The sequence below is a fragment of the Camelus ferus genome, chromosome 5 (genome assembly GCF_009834535.1).
Source record: "Camelus ferus isolate YT-003-E chromosome 5, BCGSAC_Cfer_1.0, whole genome shotgun sequence".
In the NCBI taxonomy this organism is placed as follows: Eukaryota; Metazoa; Chordata; class Mammalia; order Artiodactyla; family Camelidae; genus Camelus; species Camelus ferus.
In genome coordinates, this window is record NC_045700.1 from 51,347,216 (window position 1) to 51,364,742 (window position 17,527).

The 17,527-nt window shown below is 33.9% G+C and overlaps 1 protein-coding gene across 4 annotated transcripts in view; it reads right to left on the reverse strand.

The window, feature by feature from the left end:
• Positions 1-17,527, reverse strand: part of SESTD1 (SEC14 and spectrin domain containing 1) — a 122,011-nt gene that overhangs the window by 84,491 nt on the left and 19,993 nt on the right. The window lies entirely within an intron of this gene.

Consider the following 17,527-nt stretch of genomic DNA (forward strand, 5'->3'; position numbering starts at 1 on the left):
AATCTGAGCATTATTGACATTTTAAGTCAGATTATTTATTCTTTTTTTGTAAGGAGTTGTCCTGTGCGCTGTAGAATATTCAGTGGCACCTCTGGCCTCTACCCACTAGAACACCAACACCATTCCTTCTTCCCAGTTGTGACAACCAAAACGTCTACAGACATTGCTAAATATCCTCGGACGCAAAGTAACAGCCAGTTGAGAATCACTGGCTTAACTGCTTTTCAGAGCAATGCTCTTGGGCTAGAACAGTGTCTGGTACACAGCAGTAACTAAATATATTATTTGTTGAATGAATCAATCAGTCAAACAGGCAATGTTCTAGTACTCTCCTTATTAGTGACACAACTTAATTCCAAACATCTGATTCTTTAACATCCACTATTTAATGGCTTTCCCAGATTTCTCATATTTTTTTGCTTCCGCATAATACATGGTAACACATCTTATCCTCACGTTTACCTGAAGATATTTCCTAATACACTATTTTAATTTCTGTCCCCACTGTTAACTATCTCTATTACTCCACATTTTGTATTTTAAATTCTCCAGAGAAAAATCTGGTTAGCTCAATTGATCTCTCTGTACCAAGCCCTATTATCTTGCTTTAGTTTTCCAGTGTCCACTCAGGCAAAGCCAGGGGTTATGTCTAAATACAAAATGGGACTATGCATACAGCAAAGGCTAAGGGCAGCACAGTTTCCCCTAAATGGGAGCTTTGGCTTGACAGGCATCTGGAAGCTTGGCCAGCCTAGTACACTATCAAAGCAGGATTTCAAAAAAAAAAAAAAAAAAAAAAAGCAGGACCTTTCAAACAAAACAGAACAAGAAAATGAAAGGTTCTATTATATTATCCACCTAAACTTAGTTTCATGTCTGAAACAGTATTCTCCATCACATTTTATCCTTCCTTCCCTTGTCCCACCTGACATCCACCTACCATCACTACATAGTGAGTTTTTTGGAGGACACTGTAAAATTGGATTGTTTAGTGAAAGTATACTTTTTTTAAACAGCCTCCTCTTTTTTTATTGAGATATAACTGACATATAAAATGGTATTAGTTTCAGATATAAAGTATGATTCAGTATTTGTATATATTGCTAAATGATCACCACGATAAATCTAGCACACAGCACACACTTACAAAAATTTTCTTATTGTGATGAGAACTTTCAAGACCTACTCTCTTAGGTCTTTCAAATATGCGATACAATGTAATTAATTTAACTACTATTACCAGAAAGCATACGCTTTTGGAAATAGTTCTCCAGCAGAGCAGAAAATGTCTCTATATGAAAGTATATTACTTATTCAGCAAACACTCGCTATGAACTTATCCCATTTCAAACAATGTGCTGTCAGCTAGAGCTTAAACTCAAGTCACAATCCTGCCTTTTGGAAAAAAAAAAAATTTCAAGATTTTTAAGAAAAAAAAAAAGAATCTAGTCTTAATACTTGTCAGATGCAACTAAATAATAAGCAAGACTAATTAAAGAAGTATATTATTTTACAGCTTTTGCATATACAACTAAAAACAAATCACTACTATTTTGCACCTGTCTACAAAAGAAAGCATGCTCTCAAAGTAAATATGATACATTCTTTGCAAGTTTTATCCTTGAATATTTGTTTACAATTGTTTTCTCATTTTTGTTCTGTATCAGCCCATGCTAACAGATATCTAGCATGAAGAATGAGGCGAAAGCTCACGTTTTACATTTTTAATCTAAAATAGTAGCACTTCATGGTTCCAGATCATTATCTTGACCTGATGAGTTTGTTATCCAGCTCTACAAGAAGCAGATGGTTCAGACACATCTCAGGTCCCTTTCTCTTGTGACCAGCTTGTCAAATACCACATATGAAAACCTTACAATAATGATTACGAAAATTAACATTTACCAAGTGTTTACCACAAGGCAAACACTGTTCTAAATGATTTACTTAGATTAATTTCTCTTCAAATACTTCTGTGAGGTAACTACTATTATTAACTCCACAGAAAAGTACAGTAGGGCTTACAAAGGTAAGTTAAATGTGGCCCAGTATCTCAAAGCTAGTAAGAAGGGAAGTCAGGATTCACACCCAGGGAATCTGGTTCCAGCAGCAATGTTCACACATCACACTATCAGCTTACCAATAAAACAATTTTGGAAAACATCCAGTGACATCTCGCCAACTGAGTTAGATGGAGTTCTAGCTATATGTAAAATTTAAAAAATCTAGAGAATTATATATAATAATACATATACCACAAATTTATATATATATATATATATATATATATATATATATATATATATAGAAATTCTGTGAGTTATATAGGATCCTTCCAATAAATTCCTTTTCCCCTTAAATTAGCTAGAGCAGGCTTATCTTTTAGTCAATGGAGAAACTCGACTGGTACAGGCAGCAAAACTGCAATTTTTAGAGTCTGGTAGATCATATCTGCAACCACTCCATGCTGCAGTTTCTTCTATGTGGTTGGGTTTGCTTATTTGTTTGTTTGTTTTGATCTGTGGCCATTTATTCTGAATGAAAATGTCCATCAACACACAGAAGTTTTAAGCCTGGCCACAATAAAACGCAATTAACCAGTGCCCAAGAGAAAATAACATCTGGAATTCAAAAGATCCTACAAAGCATACATAATGATAGCTGCAGGTGACCCTTCAAGTCATACCTGTTACCCAAGCCTCGAAAGTCAGGTTATCAATTTTATGCCAACAAGTGCCAGATATTCACCACTGTGTTCTCCAAATACTTAAAGCACAAAAGGGCGATGGTTTCAGTCTCTGGTCTAGATTTATCTTGGCAGGCTCTGACATCCGGAAGCATTCTTACATTTTATCAGTCTCCTGAGAGACAGATGCTTTATCCAAATTTTCCATGACTTCAGAAAACCACCTCAGCATGGCAAAATAAATTTTTTTTTTAATCCAACAGCTTTTTTTTTTTAAAAGAACATCTTGAAAGTGATGAAAAAGTAATTTAAAATAATGAAAAATAATAGGTTTTTGGCTGTGTGGGCCAAGATCAACTAAACTGATAGATAAAATTGTGAAGCAGTCAAGAGATGAAAGCTGTAAGATTTACTCTTTGTATCTTCCTCCCTTCTAGAGTCTCCTTTCCATTAATCTCTTTCGTTGTTATAAAACTGATGGGTAATGAAAAGCAATGATTACTGTACTACTAGTTCCAATTCAATTTGGTTTTTTAAAATTTATTTGTTTTAGATTTTTCAAGTCATTAACACAGACATAAGAAACAAACAAACAAAAAAACCCAAATCTGCCTAATCTCTGATTCATAGAATAATTAAAATAATGTACAAAACATACAAAAGAAACAGAAAATCTTGCAAAATACAACCATCTACTACCATCACCACAATAAATGTTAAATAACATGAGGTATCTGCTAATGCTCTTCTCCAATGGGTAGATATAGATCATTATTTTTCATAAGCAGCTTATTCAACCTAAAAATATTTGAGTGAACTGTACTATCAAAGAAGGAATAAAGTCAATGATGGACATATACCTGGTAAGAATTAATGAAAAGTGGCAAGGAAAACAAGTTTTTTAAAAAAACTTGCCAAGAGAAGCAGGTTTAAAAATGGTAGAATTTAACAATTCACAACATGCTTAACACAAACATGTCACATTTCATATATGGTCATTTAAAATGACCTATTTTAAGTCACAATTTATTATATACAAAAGAGGCAGAAAGCCAGAGTTTATAGCAGGTGAAGTGCCCTGGAGACCGATGAACATAAAGAAAAATGTGCAACCATGACTGCACATTACCTTCAACCAAAAGCAAGAAACATCGAAGTAAATTAGTATCATTCCTAGGTGCAAAATAAATCCTATCTAAAACAGCCCTTCTACAGTTAGGAATGATGAATTCTCAGAAATAGAAGGAAACTAAGTTTCATCTGATATTTGTATCTATCTTCTAGTTTGAACATCTTTCTCAAGATCTTGAAGAGTTAAAAAAAGAAAATTAGGGCAACCAAGCAGTTAAATTGCTATTTTTGTCTCCCCAAGAGCAGAGACCAAGTCTCATTTATCTTTTTATTTATTTACTCATTCATTCACTCATTTAACAAATCTATAATAAGCACCTACTAGATGGAGGCAAGGCAAGGTGCTGAGCATTGGCATTCAAAAAACATCTAATTAATGAATGGATAAATGAAAGAACAAATGAACAAACACGAAACAAACAATAAAGTAAAATACATACCCCAGGAGCTCTACATTATCACAATTACCTGAATGTCAATACCTTGTGATGTAATCGTAGATCACACTGTGAATACTTTTCCTTCAAAGCAGCTCCTTGCAGGTTCTTCTAGTGGGACAGTCTCCCACAGATCCAGCAGCCATATAAATTACTGGACCCCAGAGAAAGACAGGCCCATGATGATGGTAAAGTGGACCTCAATGGCTGCTACCAATGGGCAGCCATAAGAGGGCAGCAGAGGATTTGTTAAGCAGCAGGAAAAAAGAATTGCAGGCCTTTTAATCAAGACTAGGCAAATTATACTTTATAAGAGATTGTAATTGATGATATGAGTGGGTGCACTGGAACTACTCTCTCAGTAAGTATAAATCAACCAGTTTATTTGGAAAATGTAGTTAGATTCTTTGAAAAGCATTTTTAACAATCAGTGAAACCCATTAGGATAGCCTGAGGCTGGCTAACTAAATCATCCCTAATAAGTCTACACCATGTAGACACATAGGGCAATGAACAAAATCAGAACACAGGCTCCTTAGCCTTGTATTTCCAGAAGAAATACTATAGCTGTCCTTAGGTTCAGATGAGGAATACCTTCAAGTATTGTTACGAAGCAAGAGCAATCTTTAGAAATTAAAGCAAAACAGCACACAGAAGAACTCACTACCACCTAACTGGGCCCATTATGCTATTATGTATCCATATATAAAGTCATGCAGAAGTAAACATTACTCAACTTTAGGAAAAATATATCAGTAAAGCAGATCAACAGTTGAAAATATGTCATTTTTTTGTTATTGCAAGTGACAGTGTATGATTATTAATCTGGTTTTACAATAATATCTACAGCTCTAAGTGAAAGAACAACAATCCTTCTGTATAGATTTTAAGTGAAAATGATAAAATGGTTAACTTTCACAACAAGATAGACCTATCCAAAACAGTAATTCTTCTAAATAAAATTGAAAGTTAAAGCATCACCGTATAATACCATTTTTACAGATGGCTCAGGACCTAGCTTATTCAGTGAAGGAGGGGGAAAAGAAGAAACAGAGTAAAGAAAGGGAAAGAGAAAGCCTTGAGTTTTCTTCGAAAATACAATCTACCTTGAAAAACAAGAAAATTCTATATTAAAGGTCCAGTGGGACATTAAAAGTGCTACACTGTATTTATACTTCAAAAATTCAAAAGCTAAGGGTTATGATAGCCTATCACTTAAAAACCCTTTTCAAAAATAATATAAGCTAACACAACATTGTAAATTGACTGTAGTTCAATAAAAGTAAATTTTTTTTGAAACCCACAAGATAAGCAGCTACCCCTACCCTTGCTGCCCTGTCCTTTCTCAGCAGGAGCCACTGACACATATTTACAGTCAAAAGCACAGGGAAGTCAGTTCTTTGAGGACTTCCTCACCTCTCTAGCTATTTTATCAAGTCCTCAGCAGTTGTAAACGTTCATTTTTGAAGGTCCAGCTTCAAAAGTCCTTAACTGTATGAAATTTTCAAATCTTTGGCTTTTCCTGTCTGTGTTAATTGATAAATTCTCAGGAGTTTGACTGCTTCTTCACCAAAATTGGAGCAGGAAAAGAAAAAAGGAATATTGCTTCAGAGAATTGAATGAGGCTTGTGGAATTCCAGTAAGGTAAAGATATTTCTGGCATCCCCAGCTATAGAGCATCCCACAACTAGAGCCTCTTTACCTGCTGCCAGAGCTCTCTGAGGTGCACTCTCTTCCTGCATGGTTTCTGCATCTGAGTACTGCACTGAGCTCCAAGAAGCCTGGACACTTCCTTCTCCAGGGCAATGGATGTGTCCACTGAGTTCACCTGGCTAGGTAGGTCTTCATCATCAGGTAAAGTACAACCCACCATATTAACTTTACAAACTCATGGTCTTATTTCTAGATCCCAACTACTCTTCACCTGCTGTAGGTGTTTCCTACCTTCCTCTATCTCAAAATTTCTCTGGGTCATCATTAAACCTCTTCTCTACTGAACTTTATCCTAGAAAAAAGTGTTCTTCCTCTATACTTGGCAAACATACATACCTTTTATTGAGCTAATTTCAGACTGTATCTAATTCAGACCTGTAATAGTCGAATAAAGTTGAACAGAGGCTCAGATGTAACATCAGGTTTCTAATTCCAAATAACTGGCATACAAATTAATTTTTAGCATCCAATTGTTTGTATGTTGGATAGCACTAAAAGAGTACTTTTGTTCAAATGAATTTTTATATATATATATACACAAAAAATATATATATATATTTATATATATATAAAAAAACATTAATTAAGATTTTGGTACAGTAAGTTCTTTTGTTTATGTAATGAAAACATTTGGTACATACCAAACACCACACTGAAAAGAAAGTTAAAAACATAGTACAAAAACAAAGTTTAAAAAGTTTAAGTTCAAAAAAAGTTTAAGTTAACTAAAAAGAGTAAAAACAGCTCAGATAATGGAAATTATTATGGCATTACCCAAGCAGAACAAAGCCAGTGAGACATAAGTTATTTTCCACCAGATTAAAAGTCCACTTAAAAAAAAAAAAGTACATTGTAATGTATTTTTTGAGGTAAAACTACAAGAACAACACTGAACATATTACACATCCTTTGACTTTTTTAGTGTAATGTCCCACCACTATCACACGGAACAAAGTAATATAAGACACATACTCCTGAATGGTAGGCACTCAGTAAATGGCAACTATTCTTAGCAACTAAATTTTCCTTCCTCCACCAATTACTGGTTTACTATCACTGATCCTCCACAGAGGCCACAGTCAAAGCATTCCCACTAAGGCCTTCTTGGACTAACACAATAAAATGGTCACAAATTTATTACAAGTAACACAGCTTGACAGTTTGTTTCAAGAATAGTGTTTCATTCTCAGAACAACATACAATTACCATTAATATCCCCATTTTTTCCTGATGAGAAGACTGAGGCACACAGAAGTAATGTGCCCAAGGTCATACAGAAATTAGCTGATTTATTACCAGGAACTTAGAACCATAAAGAGCACCTACTCCAACTTTTTCATTTTACTGATAATGATAAGGAAAACTTTCTTAATATGTTTGGGCTGTTATAATAAAAACACTATAAACTGAATGGCTTATAAACAATAGGAATTTATTTCTCACAGCTCCGTTTAGGCTGCTATAACAAAAATACCATGAAGTGGGTGACTTAAAAATAACAGAGATTTATTTCCCACAATTTTGGAGTCTGGGAAGTCCAAGATCAAGGAACAGGCAGATTCAGTGTCTGCCCACTTCCTGATCCACAGAGGGGAGCTCTCCAGGGGTCTCTTTCATAAGAGTACTAACCACTTCCTAAGGCCCTATCCAAATACCATCACACTGGAAACCAGTTTTCAACATACGAATTTTGGGAGGATACACACATTCAATCTAGAGTAGAAAATGAGGTCTACACACATAGATTCCCCCTTCTAAGTCAATGAGGTGGAACATCAAATCCAGGCTCCTAAAACCCTGCACAGAGCTGCACAACTACACTATACTGCTGCATAATAAAATCAAAACTAAAAACACACAAATAACAGAGAACTATTATTTCTATACACGTTAATAATTTTTCAGAATATGTCCCCACAAAAACTTACCCAAAAATGTTCATAGCAGTATTATCCATAACACTAAAGACATGGAAACAACCCAAATGTCCACCAATTCTGAATGGATAAGCAAAACTGGTACATCCATATAATGGAGTATTATTCAGCAGTAAAAAAAAAAAAAAAAAAGAATGAGGTATAAATACATGGTACAACATGGATGAACCTTAAAACATTATGCTAAATGAAAGAAACCAGACAGAAAAGGTCACATACTCTAAGATTCCACTTATGTGAAATGTCCAAAACAGGCAAATCGATAGAGACAAAGTAAATTATGGGTTGCCTAGGGCTAAGGTAGGTATAAGGAATGCCTGGTAATGGGCACACAAATTCTTTTTTGGGGTGATGGAAATGTTTAAAATTATCATGGTGATGACTCTCTAAATCTATTTTTAAAAATCACTGAATTGTATACTTATAATGGATGAATTTTATGGCTATAAATTTTACCTCAATAAAGCTGTCAAAAAATAATTAAAAAAAAAACAACAGAGTTGCCCATTTGGTAAATCAGGAAAATCTGGATGAAAATGATGCTCATTTTAAGTATTAAAAATTTTAAACTAAAAATATGTAAGCAATATGTTCCAGAAAGTCTGTGAAATGAACTGCATATGCTGAACAATTTGTCCCCCTGACTCCCACTATAATTAGAACGTACTGCTATGAAAGAACTTCAGCTGCAAAGACAAATTTCTTTCAACATGGTACATTCTGGATGGAGTAAAATAATAAGAAAAAAAAAAGAGTAAATGGATTAAATAGAGGGAAGAAAAGAGAGTATATGCAATAATACTGATACCACTTTTATGTTCATAGTTGCCCAAACTATCACTTTAAGTATAAAGAGAATTTAGATTTGCTTTTTATTTTTAACCAAAGTGGTATTTATAAATAATGGTCTTATCTCTTAGGGTATCTCTAAGTTTTCATACCAACACACATGAAGGCATCCAAGATTTGATTAAAGGTTAAATGTTTATTACTTCCAATAGTATCACATGTCTTAAAAAAATATCAAGTTTGCTTTTGAGGAAAGTGTAAACTGTGCCTTTGAATTAAAATAATACTAAGACTTTCTGGCATTCCCTAAAAATCAAAGGCTTAGAGGATCACTGAATGCAAATCACTTTGAAGCATCACCTACAATAAAAGGTGGAATGTAAAATTAGTTATCTGTATAATTCTTTATACCTCCAAATAAAATAACAATAATGACTAATATTACTGGCAATGTTCTATATATAAAGCAGCATCCTAATCACTTTGTGTTCATCGCTTTATTTATAACTCACAACAATCCTATGAGGTTAGAATTATTGTTATTACCATTGAGCAACTGAGGAAACTGAAGCTAAGTGAGATAGAGAGGTTAATCTGCCCAAGGTCATGCAGTTAATAAGCAGCAAAACTGGCATTTAAACCTAAGGCTGGGTCTAAGGTTTAAATGACATTATTTCTCATGCTCTTAACATAGCAACCTTTATTAAAATATGAATAGTAAAGGTCTTCAACATCTCTCAAATAGAACTGTTCATTTTTTAGGTGTAAGGACAATAAGGTTAAATTTATTAAAAAGAGCACCTTATCTTTTAGTGACAGACACTTTAATATTTATAAATAAAGTATGTCTGGGATTTGCATCAATAATGGGCAGGGGGAACATATATGGAATAGAACTTGTCATGTGTTGATAACTGTTGAAAGAAGACAGATGATGGGTAAACAGGAGTGCATTTTACTACTCCTACTCTCTCTGCTCTTGTATGTCTGAAAATGTCCATGACAAAACTAAGAAGACTAAATCTTTAAACATACCAATACTGTGAAAGAGGAAGCTACAATCCTTTACAATTTTTTTTTTTTTTTTTTTGCATTGAGCAGTAGTTTTTTAGGTCAAAATCAAGGAGAGACAGGACACAGACAACACATAATTTTAAAATATTCACATATTCACCATCATATCCTAAAGCTCTTTCTGTAGAAAGATCTGAGGATTTGGTCCCCATGTAAGACTGCTGAGAAGGAAACAAATTCTTACACATAAAATAACAAGATAAAAAGAAGCAGGTATGAACACTGGGGTGCACATATCTTTTCAAATCAGAGTTCCCTCCGGATATATGCCCAGGATGGGGATTGCCGGATCATATATGGTAAGTCTATTTTTAGATTTTTGAGGAATCTCCAAACTGTTTTCCATAATGGCTGCATCAAACTACATTCCCAGCAGCAGTGTAGGAGGGTTCCCATTTCTGTACACCAGAAACTGACACACTGTAACTGACTATATGTCAATTAAAAAAATAAACAAATAACCTCAAAAAAAAAAACTTTTTTAAAATAAAATAAATAAATAAATAAATACAAAGCAGATAGGCAGGTGGAATCCCTGCTCTCACGACTGCTTTGTTGGCACTGGAAACTTGTTTCCTGTCCCTTTGGGTCTTTCTCACTTTGTGACTGGAGTCATTTTTTCAGCAGTCTCCGTCCCACTATCACTATATTATACTCTTTTATAAGTAATTAAATTACTAAGGAAAACAAAAATCTATGTTTACAATATGCATTCACTGATGTATGAACAGGACACTAACATATGAATAGTAGTGACTGGTCAGAAGAAAGGAAGAGCTCTTAGGTGAAGACTCTAATTATTGTTTGACCCAAAATAGAGATTGCAAAAGTTTTGCAAGTAACACATTAACACTTAAGAGCATGTTCCAAATTTAGTAACAATTTATTTTACCTATATAGTCAATAAAGCCAAAAAAAGTTATCTCTGAAATCTAATAGCAGGTGTTGGCTGTCATTTGAATGTGTCCATTTGTTTGCCTGGGACCAAGGCTGGCACATGACCAATGCACAATAAATGTTCACTGAAAACTGCCTTCTTATAATCCTGCCAGCTTTCTCATTTAGGTGCCACTGGGCAGAAAAATTAGGAAGTAGGAGAAAAAACAAGGGAAAACCAAGCTTAGATAATTTTAAACTTGACAAAGCACTATGAATAGACCATGCATTTACTCTGAAAAGAATATTGAATTACATAGTTCAGGGACCTTTACTGAAACATCTTGGGACCAGGTCCATTGGGATCATGAATGAAGAGAGGCATTTTAAAAAGCCTTCTTTACGCTGAGCCAACTCTAAATTTCGGCTTTTAGAAATGGCTTATTTAACTTTACTACATTTACAGCCTAAGTGAGTTTTCACTATCTATAGTTCAATACTTGGAAAAAGTCACTATTTAACATGAACCTTTTTTTCCATTTTCTGAAATTGTATCTTCACTTTTGCCCCAGTATTCACCAGCCCCTCCTCTATCTCACTTTCTCACTTTAATATCTATAAATACTCTCCAGCTTCTACTTCTCTCTTGCAGTATTTGGATGGTTCCTGACTCTAGCACCCACATCTCACTTGGCAGATGATATGGTCTGTCAAATTCACAAAAGAACCACAGAGAAAACTTTGGGATTCCTCCATACAGTCAAAAAGAAGCTTTTGACAGCAAGTATTTCTAATAATTGAAGCAATATCATTTCTGCTATCAACTAATACTACAGTCTGGAAATGAGACTGTGGCAACAACAATTAGAAAGAGTATTAATTTTTGTTGAGGCACAGAACGCACAAAATCAAATTTTTTAAAGTGAGAAACTATGCCAATTGTTTACTTTACAGAAAAACGACTGAAGTTTAAAGAGGTTTTCCTGAAGTGGCCACTGATTCTAGTACAAAGCATACCAGTTAGGTAAGAGGGAACAAAGAAGCATCTTCCATTTTTAATGACTTCTGTACTGTTTGTGCAGGCCTGGAAAACAAGCAGAGGTAGCAGGCTGTAATGATTAAGAATTAGAGTCAGACCGACCTGGGGTCAAATCCTAACTCTGCCCCTATCAACTGTGTGACCTCAAGCAGGTTGCTTCACCTCTCACCCTGGTTTCAGCACCTTAAGAGGGCCCAGATGCCATTCTGTGTAGGGTGAAATCCCAAAATTCTTTCATTAAATCCCCTTTTAGCTTAGTAAGCTCATTACATTGGCTTCAATGCTTTAAATTAAAAGGACTAGAACTAAAACAAACACTGTTCCTGAACTCCTTCCTTAAGATCCTCCCCTCCTTCCACGAATCTTCCTTGATACCTATCAACTACTGAGGCAAACTGAAAGACACACAAATCCTCCACTACAAAGGAAATAAAGATGTCCAACAAACAAACTATACTTTGCTACAGTGACAGAGAAGGGTACTCTTAAATAAGTATTCTCACAAGTCCCTAAAACATTAGTCTTGCTCATAGAAGTGCAGAGGCATAAGCAATCTTCATCTATATAAAACTACTATAAAATTAAATCAGAACAATTAAACTGATGAAAAATACCCCCTAAATCAATAACAAAGCACAAAACATTAATAAACATTCCAAACTCAATTGTATCTCTTTAAATACACCTTCAGTATATGAAAAGAACACTTTGGATCAAAAATATAAAACCAAAAAATAAAAACAAACAAATGAAAGAAGTGATGACTGAACTCAGTTAAAAAGACAGAGGAAAAAGATAAAATCCTACCAGAATTGAAGACTAAATTCAAGGTGCCCAAGAATAAATTCAAATCAAAACTTTTAAAAAGGCATTGATAGAAAACAGTGAAAGAATCAAAAGGGTAAAAATGAATTAATAAAGTAAAAATACATAGAAAGTTTTTGAAATGAAAGATAGACGAAGAAGATATAATTACGTGTAACTGGAGTCCCTGAAGAAGAAAAAACATTGGAATAGAATATTTAAAACTATAACCCAAAAATAGTTTTCAAAACCCAAAGACCCACCTCTACATATTAAAAGTACCCACTAGGTAGTAGGGAAAATTGACCTGCTACAATAAACTATAAGAAATATCCCAGTAAAACTGTAAGACTTAAAAAAAAAAAAAAAGGGCAAAATAAAACAAAGAATTCCAAGCAAAAGGGTCAAATAACTTATAAGGGCAAAAAAAATTAAGACTGGCATCAGACTTCTCAAAAACAACATATTAAGCAAGGCCACACTGTAATAAACAAGGAAAGAAAGTGCAAATGAAGAATTTTGTTTCTGGCCAAGCTGTCCTTCCAGTATCAAGGCTATGCAAGAACTCAGAAAATTGTGCCCACAAGCTCTTCTTAAGAAATCTGCTAAAAACTGAAATATATCTAACCAACAGATGACTGGGAGACTTCAGAGAAAGTTTGATGGTGAGGATTTAACATATTTAACTACAGAACTAAAAGCAAAACAGCACTGCAGTTAAGATTTGAAAATGAAATAGATATAATTCAACTAAAAACATAGGCGAAGAGGGAGAAAAAGAAAGATGTAGAATAAACTCACTGTTGAAATAGCAACAGGTAAGAATCAAAGCATACTATTAAAAACTAAAATAAAGGACAATAGAAAGTTAAACAAGAAAGCAAGGAAGAGGGCATTTTAAAAAGGTATAAGTACACAGGTAACTTCTATAATAACAAATTTTTTAAATGGAAGTGCAAAGAAAGCATATCACAAAGAAACAAAGAAAAATATAACAATGCATACAATATACATATAACAAACTAATATGACAAACTTGAGATCAAACTCAACAGTCATTAACAGAAAATGATTTTTAACACAGCTCTTAAAAACAGGCCTAATTAAATGCTATATGCAAGAGATAACCTAAGGGAGGGGCAAGATAGGGGTGGAGGATCAGGAAGTACAAATTACTATGTATAAAATAAATAAGCTATAAGGATATAAGGGAATGTAGCCAATATTTTATAACTATAAATGGAATATATAACCTTTAAAAATTATGAATCACTATGTCGTACACCTGACACTTACTATAATATTGTATGCACATCAACTATACTTCAATATAAAAATAAGACAACCTAAAACCACGTAAATCAAAAAGACTAAAAATTAAAGAGACAGGAAAAGGGATATCAAAGCAAACAGAAACAGAAGCAGTAAAAAAGCAGAAGTAGTGATCCTGATACTAAAGAATTCAAATCAAAAGAGCATTAGATGTGACAAAGAGAAACAGCATTTAATGTTAAAAGCCAAATTACACAATGAAGATACAACAATTAAAAAAACCTATGCATCAAATAACACAGCAACTATTTGTAAAAAGCAGAAACTAAAAGGGATGCAAAAAGACTCAGAAAAACAACTTTAATAATACATGACTGACACACACTCATGAACTTAACTAAGAATATAAGCAACTTAACATAAACATAACATACAACATAAACAAGGTAACTCTTGACAGATATACAGGGAGAGAAGGTCATGTGAAGAAAAAGATGCAGAGATTGGACTTGTGCATCTACAAGCAACAAATGCCAAGAATCACCCGCAACCACCAGAATCTGAGAGAGAAGTGCAGGATGATTCTCCCTCAGAGCTCTAGAAGGAAACAACCCTATCAAAACTTTGATTTCAGACTTCTGGCCTTCTGAACTGTGAAAGAATAAATTTCTGTTTTAAGCTAAAAAAATAAGAATAAATTTTTAAAATAAGGTAAATCTTATAATATATATCAAACTTTATACCCTGGTAATAAACACTACTCTCCTCTTCAAGTGAATATGAATACTGACAAAAAAAAAGATTATATGTATGTCTTAAAGAAAGCAGCAGTATATTTATGAAGTACAAATAACACAAAGGCTGTTCACAAGTCTAAAATATTAGACATTACTAACAGAATCACAAAACAAAAGGGCACTTTACCCCAAATTTTTAAAATTCTCTATTATTAAACAACTTGAATGAAACAGAAAAGTACAAACCAAAATTACAGATTTTCTCAAAAACAATATGAAAATGATACAAGCTGAAAACAGGAAAATCCATATTCTTGAACATTTACATCAATAATAAAAATAAATTCCTAATTCAAAAAGAGTAAAATAAACCAAAGGGAAAAACACAAGGATAGAAATAATAAAGATTTAAAAAAGACATTAATGAGGTAGAGAATTTCTAAAGTTATATCTAACTCATAAATCAACATCTTGGACTTTTAAATTAAGAAAATAGACAAGGTTAACAGAAAAAAACAAGGAGAAAATACAAATATACAAAATAAGGGGGAAGACATTTTCAACAACATAAAAACATATTACACAAAATTATCCATTGCAGTATTACTTGTTATTGGAAAATACAATAGGAAGTAACCTGAATGTCCACAGAATAGTAACAGTTGAATACAGAGTTGGTACAGACACACAATGGGGCACTCTGTGACTCTAAAAATAAATGAAGATCCCCTATGAAATAATACAGATATCCAGTATACATTGTTAAGTGGAAAAAGCGAAGTGCCAAAGAATGCCTGTCGTGTGCTACATACATTTTTGTGCAGTAAAAGGAGAAAGAAGACTATATACCTGTATATGCTCATCTTGTGCAAAGAGAAACCAAAAATAAAAGAGAAATTTAGGGTAACTGCCTATGGGCAGTAGGGGAGAATGGGTGGAATGGATGGGGGATTGGAAAAGGAGTAGAAGAGATGGGAGGGATGACTAACACCGCTCTTTCTATAAAGTTCTAACTTTTATAAGCATGAGAATGTTTCACATCCTCAAAGAAAAATAAAATCCTCAAGGATGAAAGGGGAAAAAAAAAAACCCTAAAATAGAAATCAAACAAAAACAAATGTCTCTAGTGGCATTTCAAATAACAAATACAACTACACTAAAGAGGAAAGGGGAAGGGAAGAACTAACCCAAGTAAATTTTGAATACAGTGTTTTTACTAGTACTCTCAGGCTATAAACAAACAAAAAACTGAACAGTGGCTTCCAAGAAACGTTTTATTTTGTTTTCCACAGTGTTTTAAGGATCAATAATTCTGAATTACTTTCTGTGTATCCTAGGGTTGAGCAAATAAATAAGTAAACTGTGGATAATGGGAGCCAGACTTATCACTGATAAAGAAGGGGGTTATAAATATGGAAAGTGGGGAGGGAGGCTCCAATGAACCCCACAATGATGGCTGGAATAGAAGAAAGTAGTATGTACTCATAGTTTTTAATAAATATAGATGTAGGTGTGCGTGTCTTAGTTCTGTCCACTGAGAAGACTCTGATGGTTGATTTTATGTGTCAACTGCCTAGGCCACAGAGTGCCCAGATGTTTGATTAAACATTATTCTGAATGTTTCTGCAAGGATGTTTTTAGGTGAGATTAACATTTTAGTTTGTAAAGCAGACTGCATTCCATGCTATGGGTGGGCCTCATCCAAATAGACGAAGGCCTGAATACAACAAAAAGACTGACCCTCCCCTAACAAGAGACAATTCTCCAAATAGACTGCTTTCGGACTTAATCCGCAATATCAGCTCTTCCTGCCCAATGGTCTTCAAACACTGGTTCAATGGACTGTCAAACATTAGTTCTCCCTGCGTCTCTAGCCTGCCAGCCCATCCTGTAGACAATACTTGCCAGTCCAATCGCATGAGGACATTTGACAAGTACACTGTCTAGCACATAGAAGGAACTCAATAATGGAAGACAAATGGCTGAGTTAGTTTGGAGATATTTTAAGTGGTTACAATCTTTCATAAAGATATAGCTCCTTCTCTTTAGGAATAAGAAATTATTTTTTATAAGAAGCACTAGTAATCAGACATGTGTGCCAAAAATGGCAACAGATCTACTTTCAGTAGCATAGAGAATAACTTCAAAACATCCCCTCAATGTCTGGGAGTACAGAGACTTCCCCTAGCCTAGCTCACCAGAGACAAGTCTACAGAAGTTGGCACCTCTATTTCCTACCATAAGGGCTGAGATACAACTACAGTGTACAAATTTTGAAATGAATCTCTAAGTATAATGATACTAATAAGCCCTAGAAAACTTTTGGCATGATGAAAACTCTGGAATCTGGATTTTTCCTTAAAATTCCTATGATCAGTAATATATTAAGTACTTAAAATATATTAAATAAAATATTATACTTACATTATAAACTATATTTAGAAAAACAGAAAATCTAGCAAGTACTAATTTGAAATTGATTCAATAATTTTCTCACCATCATTCATTAAATTAATATAAAGCATCAGATCTTTTGAAGTAGTCCCCTCAGTCATGCCAGTTCCTATATTACTGGAAAGATTACTTAATAAATTACTAACCCTAGAAAAAAAGCCAGTGTTATTTTATAATCTTCTATATTTTGCTTATAGAGGTCATATAGAATAAGCCAAACTAAGTGTTCCTATGATAAAGAACAAACTAGAGCACCTAATTTCTTCTTCCTCATAGGAAAGGCTTTGTTGTCACAAAAGTTAATTGAATTCTTGTCTTTGATCCTATTTTTTTCTCTACATTCTCTATTAACTGACCTCTTTTTTCTTTTTCTTCTTTTGACTTGCCCTTCTTTCCTTAGCTGTAACCGATTTTATTATTGAAACTGAAGGTCCTGTTAACCTTTTTAGTGAAACATACTAACTACTTAGATCCCAAATGCCTACATCAATTTTATCATAAGACATTCACAAGTGCTATGCTTACTAGTCACTACCAATGTCTGATTTCTCTACTCTAGTGGCAAATGCCTTGTTTAC